Source organism: Ambystoma mexicanum, chromosome 6p, assembly GCF_040938575.1.
Source record: "Ambystoma mexicanum isolate Mex_15411 chromosome 6p, UKY_AmexF1_1, whole genome shotgun sequence".
Taxonomy (NCBI): domain Eukaryota; kingdom Metazoa; phylum Chordata; class Amphibia; order Caudata; family Ambystomatidae; genus Ambystoma; species Ambystoma mexicanum.
In genome coordinates, this window is record NC_090935.1 from 1276976139 (window position 1) to 1277001054 (window position 24916).

The window sequence follows — 24916 nt, forward strand, 5'->3', positions numbered from 1 at the left end:
GACCTCAGCGTGAATCATCGCTAACACGCGAGGGCAATCGGGTAACAGCATTTTCCTGTAGAGCATCATAGATTTAATCTCCACAGATCCTTGCAGTGAAAGTAAACCTATTTCCCTTCTGATTAAGGGTGCTGATGTGGATTTTGGCAACCTCAGAACCGTGCGCCAAAAGTACCCCTCTAATTTCAGCCATAAATGGAAAGGCACATGAGGGAGAGCGTCCGCTGCATAGGTGATTGATGGAACTACCTTTGTACGGTAAAATTTGATCACTGGAAGCAGAGAAAAACGCCCGTACTTTCTGTCTAATGCTCGCGCCTGTGCTGCCAGTTTCTTAGCCTTATCTGTCAGACACATCTGGAATGCTACATTTGTTCTAGAACTGTCCAAGGTGACTCCTAAGTATTTTATAGTTGACACTTTCTCGAGAACCTTGCCTTCCAAGTACCAGGATAATTTTTCTTGTCGCCGTTTGAATTTTTCCATCGTCAAGATTTTGGTCTTTGCAACGTTGATGGTTAAGTTGTTCTCGCAGACATAAGCAGCAAGGTTATTAAGCTGATGCTGTAGACCGATTGGGGTCAAGTCCATTAGGATTAGATCGTCTGCATAAAGTAACCTTGTAGTTTTGATATTCAAATAGCCCATACTTGGTGCGGAAGGCCGTCTTCCATTCATCGCCCTCTTTTACTCGTACCAAGTGGTAAGCTCCTCTAAGATCCAGCTTTGTATATATGCATGCTTTTCTGACTTGGTCCAGGAGTTCAGGGATCAAAGGTAACGGATATCTTTTCTTAACGGTGATCTGGTTCACGGAGCGATAATCTATACAAGTTCTAAGGTCTCCTTCCTTTTTTGGAACGAAGAACAAAGCTGAAGAAGCAGGGGACTTGGAAGGACGAATAAACCCATTTGCCAGGTATTGATCCAGGTATTGTCGAAGGTGAAGGTTCTCAGGCTCGGTGAGGGCATAAATTCTACTACAAGGAGGAGTAGATCCAGGTATCAGGTCGATCTGGCAGTCATAAGACCTATGAGGAGGTAGAGAGTTAGCCTGATCCTTCCGGAAAACATCTTGGTATTCTAGGTATTCGGGAGGTAACTGGGGAGTCTCTGAAGAAATTGCTGCCAGTGCAACACCAGGTGGAGGGTGACAAGTAGAGACACATTCTGGAAACTGGACCGTTCTTGCTCGCCAATCGATCAGAGGATTGTGTTTCTCTAACCAAGGTATTCCTAGAATAATCTGAAACTGAGGGGCCTTGATCACATCGAACACGATCTTCTCATGGTGTCCATCTTGACTTACTAGCGTCACTTCTTGAGTGGTATGCGTTACTGGCCCGGAGGCTATCTCCGTACCATCCACCGTAGTAATGACGTCCTTTACAGCCTTGGGACAAAGAGTTAGATTCATCCTCAAAACCATTTCATGATCCACATAATTGCCGATAGCACCGCTGTCGACGTAAGCTTCAATTGCATGTAATCGATCCGGATTATCAGGGCTAATGAGGACCATAGGTATCACGAAATGCGAGGTCACGGAACTGGTTTTCACGCTCGGCAAGAGGACCTCTATTCTTGTCGGGCGAGGTCGTTTCCCTGCTCAGAGTTTGTAACTTTGGTAACTGCAGCTCCTACTGCCTTCTTGGCAGGTTTCACCGGACAGTCTCGAAGAAAGTGCCCTGAGGTTCCGCAATAGAGGCATAATTGCAACAGTTTTCTCCTTTCCCGCTCCTTTTGTGTTAGAGGACCTTTCAGACCCCCTATTTGCATGGGTTCCCCGGAGTCTACTCCTTTGGAAGGAGTTGGCGGTTTGGAAAATACTCGAGCATCAAACTTGGAACGATCGGCCTTCCTGTTCTGCAGTCTGTGATCTATTTGAACGACTAAGTCTATATAGTCCGAACAATCTTGTGGGGGATTCACTACTTGGGCTAACACATCTTTGAGCTCTCCGCGTAGACCTCTATAAAACAGCGTAATCCTTTTGTCCTCAGGCCAGTGAGTTTCCACTATCAGTCTGTTGAAAGACGCAATATAAGCCAAAAGGTCTTGATTACCTTGTCGCAACGAAAGAAGCTCATTGTCCAAGGCCTGCCCCTGTGAATGTCTTGCGAACAGTTTTTCCATACTGAGCTGAAAAGCTTGAAAATCATGGAGGACCGGATCATCTTGATTTACTAGAGGGATCGACCAGTCTGCCGCATTGCCACTAAGGTACGAAAGCACGAAAGCTACTTTAGCTTGATCAGTTGGAAAGGCTGCTGGCCGGCATAAGAAATGCAACCGGCACTGATTGATAAATACTGCAAACCTCTTTGGGTCACCAGAAAATCGTTCGGGCGGAGCCAGAGGTACATTCCCAGGTAGGTTGATCTGCACTGGATTCATAGAGGATGTAGAAGGAAGATTTCCCCCAGATGCGGGTAACGGGGTCTGTCCGGCTTGTGACTGTAGCAATTGTCTAGCGAGATCATCTGTTCGCTCCTTGGAAATAATCAGTTCCCTTCTTAGAGCGTTCGTTTCCTGACGGGCTGCATGCACTTCTGCCCTTAGTTCCCCAAGTAACTGGGCTAGCTGGTCGGTATCCGAGGTTTCCATAGCGCCTGGACGGGAGTTTTGTGGTAGGCTTTGCGTTCTGTAACGCTCACCTGATTCCCGTAGAGGCGCCGGTCTTGACTGGGCGTATACCGTATCTTCAAAGGTGATGTGTAACACACGGCTGGCTCTTTGGGCTGGACCTCTGTGCACTGTATGTCTGGCTCGAAGGGTAAGATGTCTGCAGATAGAAAATGTGGGATTAATGAACTGGGTTATTGAATGTCTCTCTCTTCTTCCCTTTCTCTTCTCCTGTAGAACCCCAAAGGTTAACGCTCTCAACTTAGGTAAGTGAACGCCGTGCTCTCCATCTGCCTCGAGGCAGGGTGCTGTAACCAGTTTCTTCACTGGATAAGGGGAGCAGGCCTCTTGACTTCAGAGGACTGCTGTCCGTCGTTTACTGCACGAACGGTAAGTTTCGAGTAATTCTAATGTCTTTAAAGTCTTTAGTAATGATGTCTCTTGTTTTGCAGGGTTCCGGCGATGGCGGATGGCGGGCTGAAGTGAGTTGAAGATGGAGCCCGTGTGATGAATAGAAGCACCTGGAAGCACGTAAGTAAGCGCTTGTTGCCTGCTTCACGATGCGCTCTAACTGTCTTTTTATTTTGCAGGTACAAGTTCGGGGCGGCTGCAGGGTGCCGGAATACCCACTGGGTTAGATGTGGAAAGGAGTAATGGCACGTGAGTATTAAAGTTCCCCAATGTCTTTAAACGCACCTTGCTTTGTCTTTCAGATGCGGGATGCAGCGCCGAAGGCCTCCGGAGCGTGCGAAGAGTTGGTAAGCTTTTGTCTTTCAGATGCCGGAATGCAGTGTGAAGACCTCCGGAGCGCACGAAGAGTAGGTAAGCCTTTGTCTTTCAGATGCCGGAATGCAGCGCGAGGCGTTGGTGACAGCTGATGGACCAGGTAAGTGAAGAGCTGTCACTGAAGACCGTAATGCTAACCTGTTCTTTCTTGTCTTTATAGGTGTTGCTGAAGACTGGATTCAGGATGGTAAGCCTTTTTCCTTAGGCCCAGGATCAGATGCAGAAGACACGATGAGCGTTCTGCTGCTGAGGATGCAGAATAACGCAAAGCAAGATTCATCCATCGGGTGTGGTTTAAATAGCCTCCTGTAGTGCTTAGGTGTCTCCTTCCACAGCCACGCCTAGGTAAGAAAAGAGTTCCTGCTTTCCAGAAGAGTTCCAGTGTTCTGAATCTAGGGAGTGGCTCCTGCCCCACCCAACAGGAAAAGTAGTTCCAAACAGAAGAGGATCAGAGACTCAACTGGCAGGCAAGTAAGCAGCATGGTCTGCTGCAGGTAAGTCCACCCAAGCATTATGAGCCCGGCGCTTCCAGCGCTGGGACTGGGCATATTTATGAGCCTGGTGCCACTGGCGCCAGGACTGGGTCCAAAAGGTCCCAATTGGGACTGGTTGGCACTCGGAACCTGGGTTATGGATCTGCTTCCAAGGGAGTTGGGAAAACCCTGACCTTTTGGAAGCAGAGATCATGACACCAGCAAGCTTAGAGGAAACAGGACGGAGTTTGAAACACAGGCCCAAAATGCTTTTTAAATGTGATGGCAATGGATGGGAAAATGTGCCAACTGATTTTAATTCCCTCTAGAGATTGAGGGTGAGTGGGAGATGCGTGTTGGTATTATTTCAGGCTCACTTTAGCAATGCTCTATGAGTTATTACCAAGTTGCAAACAGATTTTAACAAAAGAAAGAATGGAGCTGCTATTTTGACAAGTGGAGAAATTGAGCCAAAATCGCAAATCGCGGTAAATATCGTGAGTGCGTAAATCGTGATTGTGGAAAAAGTATAAGTCAGTTCTAGGTTCGTTGGAATGCCTAGAATCACAGCTTTAAAATTAAAGTTAAACCACGTTCCTAGCCCAAACGGTTCCAGAGATACGGACGATTGAATAAAGGTAGATTTTCAGATTTAAAGTAAAACTCAAAATGACAGGTGACAGCTTGCAGCTGCAGAATTGACAGGTGACAGTTGTGTAGCTTTAAAAATGACAGATGACACAATTTCTAGGAGGCTGTTCTACTTAGATTAAAATAGTTTGGATTAGATTATTTTAACTAAGAGATTGGTTCTGCACAGTTCTGCTAGGTACTCACAATATCAATTGAAATAGGCCTCGTCTGGTCTGGTCAGGTTGGACGGGACTTCCGGCGGGTGGTTCTGAAGTCCCGGCTATCTGGGTCAGCTCTGCTCTCTGGGTCTGTCAAGCACCGGATCTGCTCACAACGGTCTGGTTTTTGGTTCTCTCTGGTTCCGGATACAGCACTGCTTTCTGGATACTGCTACAGGTTCTTGCAAAAATTCTTGGCATAAATTCAAACAGCTCGCCCGGCTGTTGAATAGTTTGGTTGGTTTTGAGGCCTGCTGAAGAAGATTCAGCTGGTGGATTCAGGCCTCTCTGCTATGTGGGATGTATTTACCCATGCATCCGAGCCCTACCTCAAAACTGTGCAGTACTGACATGAAAACATCATGTTGGCCAGAGCTTCCCAGAAAATGCACAGGGAAATGCATGAAGAATAGGCTGCCACTCATTATTGCCGATGTTATGGGCACAGAAGGACACTGCCTAAAACCACCATTGGACTACCCACACAGTAGCCTGAAACCATTGGGAATGGCAATGCTGATTGCCAAAAGCAAACCCATAACGGTTGGGAATTCATTTTCTTAAATCCCAAAAAGGGGTGCAGTACCAGTACTCACCACTATCCAAAAGCCGGCGTTTTAAAACCACCAGATTTTACTTTTTTGTAGAAAACTGAATAAATGAACCCAAAACATGCCAAAGAAAGACTTACTGAGAGGTGGATCCAATGTAAAGTTATATTCTGAAGTGACTTGAAGGTTTATAACAAGACTGGCTGAGCTGTGGATTTCAGCAGTTTAAGTAAATTTGGACTGAAAAACACTAAAAATCTAAATGTTTAAAAGAAATGAGTGACCTATTTCTGAGTGTCACATAGGTTGCAATTGTTTAAATGTCATAGTTTTGAACTTAGAATCAGCATTCTAGCTGCATATGTAAAAAATTGTCTTGACTTAAACTGGGGAACAAAAAGTGACATTTTATCTGAAACCTGGCTTAAGGAACTGAATTCTGCCCACCAGCTACCCCCGACAGGAGATGAAACTTGAGTCACAGCTGTGTTCCCAGGCCTATCTGCCTTTTGCTGGCCACACTAAGGATATGCCATCTCTCTGATAATTGAATTAAGGGGAGCCCCCACAGAATACAGGAGCTCTGAACAAAGCCCTGTCCTGACTCAGGCAAATGTTTTATTGGCGGCAGTCGTAAATGGAGCTTCCTCCTGGAAGTAAAGATGAGGGGCACTGCCTGTGAGAGCAAGCTGGCTTGGCAGAACTGGAAAAACCAGAAATTCAACCTTGTGCTGGGGGAAAACTACACCCCTTTGGGGCCAGAACATAACTCTAAAAAGATGGATCATTCATAGAGCGGACATGTGAAAATTTTATAAATGATACCATAATTCTTGTGATTTTTCTGCCCACATTTTAAGACGTGTTAGGACACGGTGGTATTTTCAGGGGGGTTTTAGCGGAAAAGAGGATATTACTCAAAATGTGTGCATGTGAAAAATCTGACACTTCATCAACTAATGTCCATACTCCTTGCGCACATGTGTATAAATTTGGGGTAATGTCCGGTATTGCAAACCAGTTAAAAAGTGCAAAATATTGCCATTTCTGAATGCAAGCTCCCAGGAAGAGCAGAGTTTGAACAGGGTATACCTCCTGTGATATGTGAGAGGTGCGTGTAATTTTAAAACAATATGTACCTCTGCAAATATGTATTTGGTTCAAATCTAGATTTGTGTGTAAGTTGACAGGAGGAGTGGACTTTCTGCAGGCCGTAAAATGACATCACTCTGACACAATTTAGCTTCCCCAATCAGGGGAGAAATGAAAGCTTGGCCAATGATAAGTGGAGAGGGGTAGGGTCTAGTGATGCTGCACACACACCCATTTTAAAAACACATAAAAGCAGAGAGACAGGACAGATAGGGACCTTCAAATCCATTTGCTGCGGGACGCTCTGCTGGAAAATCCATACTTTACCCCCATCAACCTTCAGAGAGCAGACATAGAGACTTCAAATCTATCAAATCTCCAGAATCCAGAGAGAGAGCAGACCCAGACCGCTGTTAGCAGAACCAGAGAGAGCTGACCCAGATCACTGTGAAGTGCAGAGACCAGAGTCCAGTCCAAAACCTGACCAGATCCGTGGCGAGGCCCATTCTATGTTAAAATATATTGTGAGTACATAGTAGAACTGTGTAGAACCAATCTCTTAGTTAAAATAATATAATTCAATCCTATTTTAATCTAAGTAGAAATGTCTCCTAACTGTCACCTGTCATTTGTAAAGCTGTCACTTGTCATTTTCTAGTTGCAAGCTGCACTTGTCTTTTTGAACTTTAAAATTTCAAATCTGAAAAACGACCTTTATTTAATCGCTCATATCTCCGTGACCGTTTGTCCTAGAGACTTGCAGTAACTTTCATCTGGAAGCTGAGATCCTAGGCTTTCCTAGGACCCCAAAACGATAGTGATAGTCCTTGTAGTTCCTCTGTAATCGCGCTCGGCGCATTCGCAAATTTAGCCGCGATTTGACATTTTACCGCGATTTGCAAATTTCTCCACGTGTAAAAATCTGCTGCTGCTTGCCTTTCAGTTGCCAAAAATTCGTTTAACCTGCTAGTTACACCCTAGATCCTTGCTAAAGTGAGCCTGGACTAATATTAACTAGATACCACTCGCCCTGAACCTCTAGAGGGAATTAAAAGCAATTTAGCATATTTTTCGCTTAATTGCCAGCACATATAAAAGCATTGTGCCTGTGTTTTAAACTTCTGTAGTCTAAGCTGCTGGGGTGAACTGAATCACATTTGATTGCTTTTCTGAGAACTGTGTGCCTTCCTTCCCTTTCCTTGCATTGCATAAAAGGGGGGGTGAATTGTACAAGAAAGTGATTACATTGTCTTTGCTGAAATCAAGTTATTTTCTTTACTGCATTTCATTCCACATTGCATCCATTTGAAACTATAAAAGTATTGTTGCTATCTTATCCATTTCATGTCAACTCCTTAGTGATTATCAAGAAGTGTGCTAGTGCCAGATTCTCCGTTGTTAATCTTTATCATACCAGATTAAGTGTGATATCCAATTATTAATTTATTATAAAGCGTGATATAGATATATATTGCTTTACTTCTCAAATAAACCTTTTAACTTGCAAAACAGAACTACTTCTTGGCTCAGTGGGGTCAGGGGGATTCTGAGAGAGGGGTGTTATATAGGGGTAGTCATCCAGAACGCATGAACTGGACATAAAGATATATCAATAAGGGTTTTCATTCAGTATTATAGACTAGGCGTTGACTTAGCTGTAGTGTTGAATTGAATCCTCTTACAAATTGGGGGCTCGTGCCGGACGTTTGGGTTAGATCTACCATTTGTGCAGATTAATACAGCGCGCCAGCTGACCAGATACACATATCCGGTCGGATAACCACGCTGTGTTACGCTGTAAAGCACTCCTCAAAAGGAAACGGTCTGTTTTGCAAGAATAAAATACTAACTCTTGTAAGTCAGGAAGGAAATCAAATTTCCAGAATGACGACACTCGTGGACATGAAAATAGCCAGAGAGCACCTCTTACATAAGCTATTTGTGAGAGGTGAATGGACCGAACAGGGCCAGGATGCGTGGTTGCAGGCAATCACACAACAGGTCACTGAAACGGGGTCAGATATATATAGAGATCAGGGTCCACTACATGTGGCCCTGAGTGAACTATACATGGCCCCGAAGGCCAAAGATGAACACGACAAGATTGTTAGGATAGCGGCATACCTGTACCTATATATGGGAGACATGCAGGATAGATGTACTGAAAGCCAAGATCTGGCGAATAAGCGACAGATGGCGTTAGAGAAGGTCCAATCTGACCTGGTCTCTTCTGAGCAGAGGCTGCAGAGGAGCCAGGAGTCAGAAGATGATAGTAGGCGGTACATCATTAAAATAAAAGAGGATATGGACATCCTGCAACAGGAAAAGACAGACCGGGATACCAGAATTCTGGCTTTGCAGCAGGAACGCCAAGACAGTTTGGACTCCCTACTGCAGAGCCAGAAAAAGCTGGAGCAACAGATCAATTTCAACAGGGCATGCACAGAGCAGGTAGCCACCCTGCAAATCCAACTAGACAGAGAGAAAGAGGAGAGCAATAAACTGATCCTGAAAGACCTGGATACCCAGGCAGAGTTTGATCAGGAGCGCCAGAAAGCCGGTGCCTTCCAAAGGCAAAGGGACGACCTGACGCCACAGATGCAGGCTCTTAGTCAGGAAAGAGACACTTTAGGCCAGGAAGTCTGCCACTTAAAAAAGGAAATTGAAGAAAATCACCTGGCCCTCCAGGGGCTGGGTGATCTCCAAAAAGAAAACCAGAACTTGGTAGAGCACGCCAGAAGGGTGGAGGATGCTCTAGCAAGAAAGGAGCAGGCCAATAGGGACACAGCTCAGGAGGTAACCCTCCTGCAGCAAAGACTGGCCCAGTTCTCCAGGACCAACCAGGAAGCACAGAGGGAAAATGAGGCCCTCTGTCAACACAATGATAGGCTCCAACAACAGGTAGCGATGCAGGGGAGACTGATAGAGTCCAGTAAGGCCTTAACTGAGGAACTGAAGGCACAAATGCAGGCTCTTGCATTGCAACAGGGAGCAGGGGCGGATAGAGATGAGGTTCGCTGGGAAAGGGAAACTCTGGAGCATAACCTCAGGAGCCCTAGTACCAGAGGCCCTCATACCTCTCAGTCCCTAGACTCTGCCACCCCCATGTTCCCCGGCGCACATGAGCACCGGGCCACCGGGATGGCAGACTACTATCCAGACAAAAGTATGGGGCTCATAGGCCAGTACCACCCAGGTATGGAGGGGCGGGCATCCGGGTATGGGCACCCAAGCGCAGTGCAATTTAGTGGGGAACCCCAGGAGAGTAGGCCCATTAAGGGCATCCTGAAAACCTCTGCCCAGTTAGGTCAGTGGAGGGGGTACCCATCAAATCCTGGCAGCAAGGAGGAATCTGAAGACTCCTCTGAACTGCGCAGGACACAGGAGACCAGGTCCCCACATTCTGCCAGCCATTCCCAGGCTCGCAGAATCCGGGAAAACCTGGAAGAGCAGACAGGAACCTCTGGGAGCAGTGCCTCTGAGTCAGAGGATGAATGGACAAGGGTTACCCAAACCAAAAAGGCCAATAAGGCAAAAAGGGCCTTGCTTAAGGACCCCTTAAAGCAGATTAAGGCGATCAGGAGCGTCATCACGCCTTGCCATAAGAACGCTAAGTATTCTGTTTGGGAGCACTTAGAGTTGTTTGAGCAAATGATGGAGACTTTCCATTTGAAGGACAGCCAAAGCTGTATTCAATATGTAAAGTGGACCTTCTCCCCGGAATACTCCAGTTTCTTTGCGGGGCTGGAGGACCAAAATCATTTAAGATGGTCCACCTATAAGGCGGCCATCTTGAAACATTTTTCCATTCATAGAAATCCTCAAGAGGCTCGCAAGGCAGCCTACAATTTGCAATGTGGGGAGGATCAGGCCCCACAAGAATTTGTGCAAGAACTGAAACGTGCTTTTGCGCAGACCACCAGAAGGGTGCGCACAGACAGTAGAGAATTCATTAATACGTTTTTCCATGCCTTGCCCAAATACATAATGACCCAGCTCGTGAGGGATTTTCACGAGAAAAGATCTTTAGACTGGGTCATTGAACAGGCTACCCGGATCTATGAGGTGCAGAAACCGGTAGATAGCAAAAGTAATGCCCAGAAAAACCCCAAAGCCAACAGCACCCCTGCTGCTGCCAAGGTGGCAGAGGTAAAGGTCACCCCCGTTTTGGATTTGGAGATGGGGGGGCCTAAAAACCTACCTGCACCTAATAATGCTAGGCCCAGAAGGTCCTCGGGCCAGTCACATACAGGGAGCCAAGGAGGCAGCCCCACAAAGGGGGTCTCTCGCTCTCCTGATTATGTAAGTCCCCGTTACAAGGGAAATCGACCCATCCTGGGTTATGTGTGGACTCCTCCAGCCCAAGGGGGGGGATCCAGCCAAGCACCTAACCCAGGGAACTTCCCTCCTAACTTCCCACAGGAGGGCAGAAATTCTCCAAACCCTGGGCAGAACTTTTTCCCCAGGTATCCACCCAACTTTCAGCCCCAAAACCATCCATCCTTCTTTCCCCAATTCCCTGAGCCCAGACCACTGAATCCGGGAGAGGGGAGGCCAAGGGTGGAGGGGTACCCAAATCTTCCCAACCCGGGGTATTACCAGAGGAGGGATAGCTACCCTTCCCGGGATCAGCCCAGGGGAGAAAACAGGGCCCCGTATCAGCCTGAGCGGGTTTCCCAGTTAGAGCGCCAGGTTCAAAACATGGCGCGGGATCTGGGTCACATACTGAGGGCACAGCAGAACCCTCAGAACGGCATGCCGGCGCAGAACGCACCCAACTCTGGACCTGGTGCTCCAGAACAATGACGGGGGCAGCACCCCGATAACTCACCGGTTCCCAGGGAGGAGGCACAAGGGGAAGGGGGGTGTAAAGCCTTGGAGGAAGCTTCCTTCCTCACTTGTAAACAGCCCCTGGAAACCCAGGAACCGGAAACAAAATCTCTTGCCCCTGAAAGTCTGCCTCCTAAGGAGCAGAGGGGGGGTAGGAGAAACAAAAGACCCAAACAGACTCAGTTTGAGGAGGAGGTACAGATCTTCCAATTTGAGGGAGAGGGATCCTCAGAGGATCCTGGGAAAAGGATCTTCTCCTTCAGAGAGGGGGGAACTCCTCCCAAAGAAAAATGGGTCCCTAGGGATGCAAATCCAGACTGGGGAGATGTGGAGACTGAGCTACCGCCGCCCACCATCTCATCCCAGAACCAACAGCAAGAAAATCCCCTGGTTCAAACCCATCCTGGTGACTGCCTCCAAAAAGGGGGGGGCGGCCCGGAACCGGAGCCAGGGGAACCCACAATGGCTCTGATCTCCAGTTGCCAATTTTTTCTTTCAGATTCCCAAGGCTCCCCACAGAATTCCGCCCAAATCTCTTCGCTAGCGATGTCCAAAACCAGAAAGTTAGCCCACCAGTTGTCCAAAAATGTGCATTATCTGTGCCCCCTTGAGGAGAAGGAGGGAAGATACTATGCCCCGGTACAAGTACAGGGGCAGGGTACAATTTTGGCACTGGTGGACACTGGATCTCAAGCTACCCTTCTGTCCAGAAGGGCCTTTGACGAACTGAATGCAGGAAGGGGAGAGAATTACCAAATTCCTCTCACCTCACTTCCTGGACAACTCCAGAACTTTGACGGGAAGGAAATTCCCGTCGAGGGGACAGCAGACTTGGACATTAAAATTGGGCGACACAAGTTGAAACACCCGGTCATAGTTGTGACCCCAGAGGGCACCCCTTGTTTACTAGGGAATGACCTCCTGAGAAGGTTGTCACCCCTAATAGATTGTGTAAACAAGGTCCTCTGGACCCAGACTAGCCGACCAATAAAATTAAAACAGAGTGTCAACCATGTTAGTTTAAACGGCACATGCCACATGGTTGAACAAAAATCTGACCAAGTAGAATTCCACTTCCAGAACAACCAGATTCCAGACGTGACAGTAATAGCAGTAGGACAACAGACTGGTGATGGGGGGTCCTCTCTATTTCTGAAAATCAACCTCCCTTCCAGTCTAAAGTGGTACTCCACGCTGGAAGGAAACACCCTGAAATTCTATACTAATCCACAATCAGAAACTCCCACTCCTATAGTCCAGAAAGATGTGAAATCAGCTCAGAGCCTGGCTGATATTCAGCAAATTGGAGAGCAGTTGTTCATCCCTGTCCAATTAAATGATGGGAAGGACTCTGTTCTCGCTCGAGTGTGTGTGAACAATGGTAAGAGCTTCATCAGCGAAGCCATGTTCCGCCAACTCCCAAAAGATCCAGCCATTCCCACATTCAAACTGATAGACAAATGGGAAATGGACCTGGAAGCACCTAATTCCAAACAGCTCCTGCCAAGCAGGTGTATGCTCAAAATCTCCATTGGCAACAAGAGCATAGTCCATAATTGTTGGGTCGTGCGAGACGTCACTGCCGCCTTGTACTTAGGCAGTGACATTCTCAATCGCTTTGCCATTAGTTTGGACCTAATAAACTTCAAAGCTTGGTCCCGATTAGCGGATAATCCCATGGGCTTTGATGATCAAGAAAAAGCATTTAGGTCAGCTCAATTGCTACCTTATGCAGTTGAAATTCAGATCAAAGAGGAAGTCACCATCCCAGAAAGGACCCGACAATTCCCCCTGGAAGTGAAAGTTAAAAGAGGACAATATCTGCAAAACCCTGATGCTTACATACATCTAAATGCTTCTCTCCAACTGCAAGGGTTAGGTGTAAACCCAACACCATTAGTCAACATAGAACATGACACCATTCCAATAGAGGTGGATAACAGTGACTTAAAGAGTATTACTCTAGCCGCAGGCACCATTATTGGAATGGTGGTTGATGACCGACATTTCTCCATTGATCTTGGAAATGAACTGTTAGGGCCAATCCCCAAGGACTGCTTTGACAGTGACAGTGATGACAATACAACACCAGACAGGATTTTTACCCGGCATGGGGGGAACTTCCTGGTGTACACTTCTTGCCCTTATGGTAAGGAAGATGTGACTTGTGACTTCAGGAGGGATGAGGTGATTTTCCAAGTCCATGAGGGGTGCCTTTCCCACCTGAAGCCTCCAGTCCAAATCAGCACTCTGACCAGGGACTTCTCCACCCAGCTGGAGGAGGCCGCTGAGATAGCCAAACCAGAAGTCTTTCCAGGCTTCAGGCAGATGGTGGAAGAGAGAGTCAACCTAGCTGAGGCCTGTGTGACTCTGGAACAAAAGCAAAAGTTGAAACAAGTTTTCTTGGATTTCCAAGATCTCTTTGCGGTAGACTCATATGACTGTGGTCGCACTGACATCCACACAACAACAATCCCCACAGACCCTGGCATGACTCCTGTGTTTGTGAAGCAATATCGCTTGCCTCTCGCATCAATGGAGTCCCTTACTGAAATAATTAAGAACCTTGAGTCCCGGGGAATAATCCGTCCAGTCCACAGCACCTTCAATAATCCGGTGCTGGGAATATTGAAGCCAAACGGCCAGTGGAGACTCTGCGCCGACCTCAGGGAGCTCAACAAACGGGTCCATACTTCTCGATGGCCTCTGCCCTACATTGACCAAGGGCTGGCCCAGATCCAGGGGTCACAGGTATTCACTGCAATAGACCTGACCAATGGATACTGGACCGTGCCTGTCAGCAGGGAGGACCAATACAAACTGGCTTTTACCTTTGGAGGCCAGCAGTATACATGGACCCGGACTCCCTTCGGATACCTTAACTCCGGTAATGAGTTCAACATTTTCCTACATAAGGCCATGCCCGACCTGGGTGCGAGGGGTAACCTGGCTTATGTAGATGATGTCCTCATCAAAAGTTCATCTGTGGAGGAACACATAGCGGAGATCCGTTATGTTCTGACCCAGTTGAGGGCCGCCGGAGCAAAACTTTCCTTTCAGAAAGCACAGTGGTGTAGAACCCGTGTTAATTTCTTGGGGCATGAGATTACTCCTCAGGGTCTCTGTCCCCAGGAAAAGAAAGTGGAAGCACTTCAGAAACTGAAAGACTCCACAACTCTGCGGGAACTAAGGAGCCTCCTTGGACTGACTAATTACAGCAGAAAGTTCATTGAGGGCTACGCAGAGATCACCAGACCCCTGATTCATCTCCTGAAGGGCGGGGTCAAGTGGGAATGGGGTCCAGAACAAGCCGAGGCAGTAAAACAACTCAAAAGAAGCCTCTCACAAGCGCCTTGCCTAGCTTACCCTGTCAGAAACAAGGAGTTCTTCCTGGAGACGGGGTTCTCTAATACGTGCTTGACGGCAGTATTATACCAAAAGCATGACAAGGTCAATAAAGTAATCTCCTATGCGAGCAAAACTTTGTCCTCTGTGGAGGAAAAATTCAACGATTGTGAGAAGGCACTCCTGGCAACGGTGTGGGCATTGAAGAATTACCGCCCGTTTATCCAGGGGGAACACATCATAGTGGAGACTCCACACCAGCCTCTGCAATATCTCCAAAGTGATAGAATCCGGGCCGGAAATGTGAGTAATTCCCGAATTACTTCCTGGATTCTGTCAATGCAAGGCTTTCCTGTGGAGGTCAGATATGGCCAAAACAAGAAGAGTCCCCTCGCGCAAGGTCTGGCTGACTTGCATGATTGTGCCAGAGAAAACTGTCTCGAGGACGAAAGTCTAAAAATCAAGGACAACACAGAGGCATACCTTAATTCCCCACACAAAGTCTTTGAAGAAGACAAGTGTGAGGGAATGCCCACTGTCTATGTGGATGGATGCTCTTACCATGTTGACAACGACGGGGAGAAAGAACTGGTGGCTGGCGTAGGGAATGCATGGGTGAATGAGTCCCCAGAACCCTCCGCTGGATACAAAATTGGTCCCCGAAGTAGTCAGGTGGCAGAATTGATGGCTGTGCATCAGGCCATCCTCACTGCTGTCCAGCATCAACTCCACGAACTGGTCATAATCACAGATTCGGATTATGTACGGAACGGGTTTGTGGAGCACCTGGTTAATTGGAAAACCAGAGGCATGTTATATGCTAACAACAAACCCTTGAAACATGGGAAGTTGATCCAAAACATTGATGATCTGGTCACCTCGAATGAGATGACCATCTATTGGAAAAAGATCAAGGGTCATTCCAAAGTAGAGGGACCAGACAAAACTGGAAATGACTTAGCTGATCAGCTGGCTAAAACCGGGGCCATCCAAGGGGATCTAATTGAGATTGAGTCCCTGTTGGGGGAAATCCAGGTCACTGCTATCACTAGGTCCCAGACAAATGCTCACAACGACCTTTCAATTGCACAATGGAGTAAGGAGACCCCTGATGCTGATTTAATTACAGCTCAGAAAGGGGATCCAATAATTGGTAAATTTTACCAGCACCTTGAGGACCCTGAGAACTTTCCCCTGACGGATACCGATTATATTGGGAAAGAGGACCTAAGAGTGTTGATGAAATGTCCAAAAATGTTCCGAATCCAAGACGGTTTGTTGGTAAGGAAATCCAAAGCTGGCCATGACCAGTGGGTGGTTCCTACCTCATTCCGAAGCCTGATGTTAAGTCACGCCCATGATGCGGCTACTGCCGGTCATAGGGGGTTTCACACAACATTGGAAATCTTAAGAGAGGTTGCATACTGGCCACACATGGGGCAGGACCTCGACCAATACTTGAAGGGGTGTCTTGTGTGTGCACAATTTCAGCCATCATCCCTCACGCACCGTGCGCCTCTCCAAAAGAGGGGGATGACACTGCCATGGTCAGATTTACAAATCGACTTTATAGGCCCCGTGATTCGCTCTGCTAGGGGGAATAAGTACATGTTGACTGTGACATGCTTGTTTTCCAAGTGGGTGGAATGTCTCCAAGCCCCAAATTGCAAGGCAGAAACTGCAGCTGCCCTGATGATTAACCACATCTTTTCCCGTTTCGGTCTACCTCAAAGGATTGAGTCAGACAGGGGTAGCCACTTCACCAGTGAAGTAATGACAAAGATGTGGGAGATACTGGGGGTCAAATAAAAGTTGCATATTGCTTACCGGCCAGCTTCTTCTGGGGCAGTAGAGAGATATAACCGGACAATTGTGAGCATATTAAAGAAGTTTGTGGCAGATTCTGGGCCAAGTTGGGATATCCGATTACCTCTGGTCCTAATGGCCATCAGATCTACCCCTTCATCTGCAACCAAAATGTCACCATTTGAGTTGATGACTGGACGCAAGATGGTGCTTCCTCAGCATTTGCTCTACAGCACCCAAGAGCAGACACTAATAAATGCCTCCACAACTCATGAGTATGTGGAGAATTTAAGGAAACACCTTCAACATGCTTTTGCTTATGCTCAGCGGAATCTAGAAAGATCGGCTGATAGCATGAAGACCCATTATGACCTGAAAACTTCCAGGAAGGAATATCAGGTGGGAGACCGGGTCTATCTATACAACTTCCAAAGGAACCAGGCCAAGCAGCGGAAATTCTTGCCTACATGGAAGGGACCCTTGGAGATCATCGACAAGATCTCCCCTGTGGCTTACAAAATCCACATCCCCAAAGGTCCTTTGGCAGCGTGGGAAGACAAGTGGGTCCACATAAACCAGTTGAAATGTTGCCATCCCAGGCACACTCTGCAACAACTGGAGGAATCCTCTGGAATCCTAGCGGGTACTGTCTCAGACTAATTCAGTTCCAACCATAAAAACATACCACATCTAGTCTCTAAAATATTGTGATTGCATGAAACTGTCTCTTAGTTATACTGTTTTCTTTTTTCAAAATAAGAATGTAATGTTTCGTTATGATGAAATGCATATGCTGCCCCACTATCTCAACAGTGGTGGAAAAATGTCTATGAATAGGTATTGCCGCTCTTCCTTTGTCGTCCTAGGAGACAGAAAACCTGGAGACGGGCCAAGGAGGATGATCCGGAGACTGGGAGGATGACGCAAGGGGGCCCGGGGTACTGCCCAATATTCCCATCAGGACCGGCGAGGAGAACCGATCGACCAGTACCGGATGGAGGAAAAGATGCTGAACTGTGCCATCTATTGGAAGAAGATGAGGAAACATCCCAGATCTTGCGGGTCCCACCAGTGAAGGATCAGATGGCCACCGCAAGAAGGGGGGCTTGTGGGATGTATTTACCCATGCATCCGAGCCCTACCTCAAAACTGTGCAGTACTGACATGAAAACATCATGATGGCCAGAGCTTCCCAGAAAATGCACAGGGAAATGCATGAAGAATAGGCTGCCACTCATTTTTGCCGATGTTATGGGCACAGAAGGACACTGCCTAAAACCACCATTGGACTACCCACACAGTAGCCTGAAACCATTGGGAATGGCAATGCTGATTGCCAAAAGCAAACCCATAACTGTTGGGAATTCATTTTCTTAAATCCCAAAAAGGGGTGCAGTACCAGTACTCACCACTATCCAAAAGCCGGCGTTTTAAAACCACCAGATTTTACTTTTTTGTAGAAAACTGAATAAATGAACCCAAAACATGCCAAAGAAAGACTTACTGAGAGGTGGATCCAATGTAAAGTTATATTCTGAAGTGACTTGAAGGTTTATAACAAGACTGGCTGAGCTGTGGATTTCAGCAGTTTAAGTAAATTTGGACTGAAAGACACTAAAAATCTAAATGTTTAAAATAAATGAGTGACCTATTTCTGAGTGTCACATAGGTTGCAATTGTTTAAATGTCATAGTTTTGAACTTAGAATCAGCATTCTAGCTGCATATGTAAAAAATTGTCTTGACTTAAACTGGGGAACAAAAAGTGACATTTTATCTGAAACCTGGCTTAAGGAACTGAATTCTGCCCACCAGCTACCCCCGACAGGAGATGAAACTTGAGTCACAGCTGTGTTCCCAGGCCTATCTGCCTTTTGCTGGCCACACTAAGGATATGCCATCTCTCTGATAATTGAATTAAGGGGAGCCCCCACAGAATACAGGAGCTCTGAACAAAGCCCTGTCCTGACTCAGGCAAATGTTTTATTGGCGGCAGTCGTAAATGGAGCTTCCTCCTGGAAGTAAAGGGGAGGGGCACTGCCTGTGAGAGCAAGCTGGCTTGGCAGAACTGGAAAAACCAGAAATTCAACCTTGTGCTGGGGGAAAACCACACCCCTTTGGGGCCAGAACATAACTCTAAAAAGATGGATCATTCATAGAGACATGTGAAAATTTTATAAATGATACCATAATTCTTGTGATTTTTCTGCCCACATTTTAAGACGTGTTAGGACACGGTGGTATTTTCAGGGGGGTTTTAGCGGAAAAGAGGATATTACTCAAAATGTGTGCATGTGAAAAATCTGACACTTCATCAACTAATGTCCATACTCCTTGCGCACATGTGTATAAATTTGGGGTAATGTCCGGTATTGCAAACCAGTTAAAAAGTGCAAAATATTGCCATTTCTGAATGCAAGCTCCCAGGAAGAGCAGAGTTTGAACAGGGTATACCTCCTGTGATATGTGAGGGGTGCATGTAATTTTAAAACAATACGTACCTCTGCAAATATGTATTTGGTTCAAATCTAGATTTGTGTGTAAATTGACAGGAGGAGTGGACTTTCTGCAGGCCGTAAAATGACATCACTCTGACACAACTTAGCTTCCCCAATCAGGGGAGAAATGAAAGCTTGGCCAATGATAAGTGGAGAGGGGTAGGGTCTAGTGATGCTGCACACACACCCATTTTAAAAACACATAAAAGCAGAGAGACAGGACAGATAGGGACCTTCAAATCCATTTGCTGCGGGACGCTCTGCTGGAAAATCCATACTTTACCTCCATCAACCTTCAGAGAGCAGACATAGAGACTTCAAATCTATCAAATCTCCAGAATCCAGAGAGAGAGCAGACCCAGACCGCTGTTAGCAGAACCAGAGAGAGCTGACCCAGATCACTGTGAAGTGCAGAGACCAGAGTCCAGTCCAAAACCTGACCAGATCCGTGGCGAGGCCCATTCTATGTTAAAATATATTGTGAGTACATAGTAGAACTGTGTAGAACCAATCTCTTAGTTAAAATAATATAATTCAATCCTATTTTAATCTAAGTAGAACTGTCTCCTAACTGTCACCTGTCATTTGTAAAGCTGTCACTTGTCATTTTCTAGTTGCAAGCTGCACTTGTCTTTTTGAACTTTAAAATTTCAAATCTGAAAAACGACCTTTATTTAATCGCTCATATCTCCGTGACCGTTTGTCCTAGAGACTTGCAGTAACTTTCATCTGGAAGCTGAGATCCTAGGCTTTCCTAGGACCCCGAAACGATAGTGATAGTCCTTGTAGTTCCTCTGTAATCGCGCTCGGCGCATTCACAAATTTAGCCGCGATTTGACATTTTACCGCGATTTGCAAATTTCTCCACGTGTAAAAATCTGCTGCTGCTTGCCTTTCAGTTGCCAAAAATTCGTTTAACCTGCTAGTTACACCCTAGATCCTTGCTAAAGTGAGCCTGGACTAATATTAACTAGATACCACTCACCCTGAACCTCTAGAGGGAATTAAAAGCAATTTAGCAATTTTTTCGCTTAATTGCCAGCACATATAAAAGCATTTTGCCTGTGTTTTAAACTTCTGTAGTCTAAGCTGCTGGGGTGAACTGAATCACATTTGATTGCATTTATGAGAACTGTGTGCCTCCCTTCCCTTTCCTTGCATTGCATAAAAGGGGGGGTGAATTGTACAAGAAAGTGATTACATTGTCTTTGCTGAAATCCTATCAAGTTATTTTCTTTACTGCATTTCATTCCACATTGCATCCATTTGAAACTATAAAAGTATTGTTGCTATCTTATCCATTTCATGTCAACTCCTTAGTGATTATCAAGAAGTGTGCTAGTGCCAGATTCTCCGTTGTTAATCTTTATCATACCAGATTAAGTGTGATATCCAATTATTAATTTATTATAAAGCGTGATATAGATATATATTGCTTTACTTCTCAAATAAACCTTTTAACTTGCAAAACAGAACTACTTCTTGGCTCAGTGGGGTCAGGGGGATTCTGAGAGAGGGGTGTTATATAGGGGTAGTCATCCAGAACGCATGAACTGGACATAAAGATATATCAATAAGGGTTTTCATTCAGTATTATAGACTAGGCGTTGACTTAGCTGTAGTGTTGAATTGAATCCTCTTACAGCTACAAATTCTGGAGTTAATTTCTGCTACTGGTTCTGGAGATTGATGGATTTGAAGTCTGGATCTCTGGATGTGAAGTCGTCGGTCAGCATGCTCCGCAGCAATTGGAATTGAATGTCTCTACCTGTCCCAGCAGTCTCTTTTTATGTGTGCCTGGGCCTAGCTAAGCCTGCCCCTCTCTACTTGTCATTGGCCCAATTCTCCCCTCTCCCATGATTGGGGAATTGGGTTGTGAGTCAGAGTGATGAGGTCTGTTTATGGGTCAGAGGATCCTCCCCTGGTCAATTTGCCCACAAATCTATACCTGATCCAAATACCTATTTCCCAGGTACACAGTTGTTTGACATCACATACACACATCATATATTACTAATAGTCCCTGTCCCGACTCTGGCGTTTCTAGGAGCTTGCATTCAAAAATGGCAACTTATTTTCGATTTTAGTGGGTTTTGCAACATTGGTTTTTCATCAAAAATTATACAAAGGTACATTTCCCTTCCACATATAACCCAGTAACTTTCCATGTCTCTAGCTTAAACACATTGTCTACGATAATCATAATTAGTGGGGTTTTGCCCCAGAACATGGTACAAATTGGAGTTTGGACTCAAATCGTGAGGGCATTTTTCAAACTAAGACTCTCAAAGTTGTACATTCCTGTCATTTGGTTACAATAAATTATCACTGTTTCTATAAAATATATATTTGTTGCAATTCACTCCCCCCAGTGTTTGGGTCCGCCTCCAGAAGTCTGGGTGGGTCAGTGATCACATGTCTCTCCTTGCTGGCAGAGGGCTGTTGACAGGAAACACTCAAAATTAACATACCCCATTCAACAGAAAGAGCCTTTTGTGTGGGCTCCAGCAGGCCGCCTGGAAGTCTCTCCTCAATCAATCAACAGGGTCATGTGATATCCTGCCTCCTGGTTTGGAAATTTCTGAGGTGTTAAGGTTTCCCAGCCTCTTGGCCTCTGGGAACAGCAGGTGGCTAAGATTTCCAATTAACTAGCACGCTTTGAAGTCCCTGCCCCTCTTGCAACTCCTAAATACAGTTTCCCTGTCAGAGTTTAGACCGCTAGCACCACCTTGGGCAATTTGTCGGTACTGCATCCATTTTTGAGTTGTCTTGAATTACTGCATTTCAATAGAGTGGTCTTTTGCTTGATAGCATAGGACCCTTGCTTGCTTAACATTGTTTTGATGGCATCCTTACAGTAGAGTGGTGATGTGGAACCCCCCACAAGAAGGTTGTATCTTTGGAGTGGTCTCGTGCCAACTGCGCAGTTCTCCTATTCTGGCGTGAATGTGGGCGGCGATAGCTCATCCCCACATCCACCCAGTTTATTGATTTAGTTTGTTCTGGGATAGAATAATGGGCGGCGACTGCTCATCCCCACATCTACCCAGTCTATTGATTCAACATGGGTCAAAACCCTTGACAGTATGTAGTCTAGAACTGTCCATAACCAATCTCTTACTTTAAAGTAATACTATTCCATCCATTTCAATCTGTCCAGAAATGCATTACAGAACCTCTGTTGTCTATTCTTAATTCTTCTCTCCTCCACATAATTCTAGATAATTGTAGCAATAATCATCGTTGTGCTGATATTTTCTGAAGAGGGACAAGTGTTTTGATGGACAGAGATCAGAGCAGAGGTGCCGCTGTTCTGGTGGATGCCCGTTGAGTGTCCTGCTTCTTCATAGCTCCTTAATATAAGCCTATCCTTGTTGGTAAATCTTTAAAGCGCATCTGTCATTTTTGAAATCTTGATTCTGTTTCTGAAAAATCTACCTTCACAAAAACCTTTCTAACTTTTGAACCGTACGTCCTAGAGAACAATTAACTGTCATCTTGAAGCTAAGATCCTAAGCTTTCCAAAAAACTCAAAACGACTTTCCTTATAGTTGTTGCGTAATCGCCTTTCTCGCATGCAGAAAAATTGCCGCAAATTGCAATTTAGCTCCATTTCACCGCATGTCAAAATAGCTGTTTCTTGTTTCCAACTGCTGAAATTCGCTTTCAATCTGATAATCATTCATGAATCATTGCTAGTGTTGACCTGAACCAATCCAAAGTAACTTTCGCTTCTCCTGAGTCTCCTTTAGTGAATTAAAGTCATTTTTAGCATTTTTCCCATTCATTGCAAACCACATTTAAAAGTATTTTTGCCTGTTTTAAAATTAAACCTATTCTCTCTAAACTTGCTGCGGGAACTGGGATTGAACTGCATTATTGATTGTATTCCTGAAACCTGTGTGTGCCCTCATTTACATGTCTTCATATTGCATAGTGGGGGGAGTGAGTAGTCACAGGGAAAAAAGGTGATTGTATTGTCTTTTGATTGAAACCATATCAAGTTCATTTCTATGTTGCATTCTTTCCCATCATTGCATTTGCTTGAATCATACAAAGTATTCTCTGCTACGTTAGTCTCCTATTCCTACTCCTAACTGATTAAAGAGATTGTTGATATTGTAATATTACCCATTGCTGCTCATGGTTCATATTCATAAGTGTGCTGTTCAGATATTATTTTATTCATAAAAGTGATATATATATTATATATATATATATATATATATTGTGCAATTCTTCAAATAAACCTTTTAATTTTCAAAACAAACCTACTTCTTGGCTCAGTGAGGTTGGGGAGATCCAAAGACCTCATCCAGATTTAAAGAACTTTGACATAAAAGTATATAAATAAGGGCTTCCATTGGGCATCCCAGCCTAGGCATTGACTTAGTTGGAATGCTGGATTGAAGTCACTTACAGATTGGGGGCTCGTTGCGGGACTTCTGGATTAGACCTACCACTTGTGCAGTTTAATACAGTGTGCTAACTAATAGGATACATAAATCCTGTAGGGCTACCACGCTGTGTTACGCTGTAAAAGCACCCCTCAAAAAGGAACGCTCTCAGGAAACGGTCTGTTTTGCAAAATAAAATAATAAACTTCTGTAAATCAGGAAGGAAATCAATTTCTAGAATGGCGACATTGGTAGACATCAAGATAGCTAGGTAGCACCTTTTACATAAGCTGATTGTGAGAGGTGAGTGGACAGAGCAGGACCAGAATGTGTGGTTGCAGGCGATCACACAACAGGTCACTGCAACTGGGTTAGATATCTGGAGAGATCAGGGTCCCTTACATGTGGCCCTGAGGGAACTATATATGGCCCTAAGGCCAAGGATGAGCATAACAAGATTGCCAGGGTAGCGGCATATTTATAGTTATCTATGGGAACCATACAGGACAAATGTGCTGAAGGCCAAGATCTGGCAAGCAGGCAACTGATGGCATTAGAGAAAGCCCAATCTGATCTGGACTCTTCGGAGCACAGGCTGCAGAGGAGCCAGGAGTCAGAAAACGAAAGTAGGCAGTATATAATCAAAATCAAAGAGGATATGGGTATCTTGCAACAGGAAAGGGCAGACCAGGATACCAGAATTCTGGCCTTGCAGAAGGAGTACCAAGAAGGTTTGGAATCCCTACTGCAGAGCCTGAAAAAGCTGGAGCAACAACTGGACTTCAACAGGGTATGTGCAGAGCAGGTAGTCACCCTGCAAAGCCACCTAGATAGGGAAAAGGCAGAGAGCAACAAATTATTTCTGAAAGACCTGGACACCCAGGCAGAATTTGAGGAAGAGCGCCAGAAAGCTGGTGCCCTTCAAAGGCAGAGGGATGATCTGGTGGCACAGAGGCAGGCTCTTAATCAGAAAAGGGACACCTTAGGCCAGGAGGTCTGTCACTTAAAAGGGAAGCTGGAAGAAAATCACCTGGCCCTCCAGGAACTGGGTGACCTCCAAAAAGAGCATCAAAACTTGTTAGAGCACACCAGGAGGGTGGAAGATGCTCTGGCAAGAAAGGAACAGGCCAGTAGGGACGGGACTCAGGAGGTAACCGTCTTGCAGCAAAGACCGGCCCAGTACTCCAAGACAAATCAGGAAGCATAGAGAGAAAATGAGGCTGTCTGTCAGCACAATGATAGGCTCCAGCGACAGGTAGCCATGCAAGAGTGAATGATATAGTGTAGTAAGGCCTTGATTGAGGAACAGAAAGCTCAGGCTCTTGCATGACAACAGGCAGCAGGGGCTGATAGAGATGAGGTTCGCTGGGAAAAGGAAACACCTGAGCATAACCTCAGGAGCCCTAGTATCAGAGGCCTTCATCTCTCCCAGTCCCGGGACTCTGCCACCCCTATGTCCCCTGGCGCACATGAGCCCAGGACCACGGGGATGGCAGATTACTATCCAGTCAGAAGTATGGGGCTCATAGGCCAGTACCTCCCAGGAATGGATGGACGGGCATCCGGGTATGGGCAATAAGGTTCAGTGCAATTTAGTGGGGAACCCCAGGAGAGTAGGCCCACTAAGTGCATCCTGAAAACCTCTGCCCTGTTAGGTCAGTGG